Source organism: Eublepharis macularius, chromosome 14 (assembly GCF_028583425.1).
Source record: "Eublepharis macularius isolate TG4126 chromosome 14, MPM_Emac_v1.0, whole genome shotgun sequence".
NCBI lineage: Eukaryota > Metazoa > Chordata > Lepidosauria > Squamata > Eublepharidae > Eublepharis > Eublepharis macularius.
The window spans coordinates 941,977-942,315 of NC_072803.1; positions in this window are offsets into that span (position 1 = coordinate 941,977).

A 339-nucleotide genomic window follows, 5' to 3' on the forward strand; every position below is an offset into this window, starting at 1 on the left:
GACGAGCGGCCGCTCCAGGCAGGCGCCGCCGCCGCCGTGTCAAAATAAGAGCCCGCCCCGCCGGCTCCGGGTTCCGCTTCGGCGCGGCCTCCCAGCGGCCTGTCGGGGACCAGCACCTGGTGGGAGGGACGGAAGGGAGCGAGCGAGCGAGCGAGCAGGCGGGCGGCCCCGCACAGACGCCGCCCCGCCGGGCCCAGCGAGCAGCGCACACGCCACGTGCGGCGCCGGGGAAGGGCGGGACGCGACGCCCGGCAGGCCCGCAGCTCGGGGCGCTTCGCTGCCGGGCCCGGAGGAGCCGCGAGACGAGCCCGCCCGCCCGAGCCTTTCACGCCTGCCGAC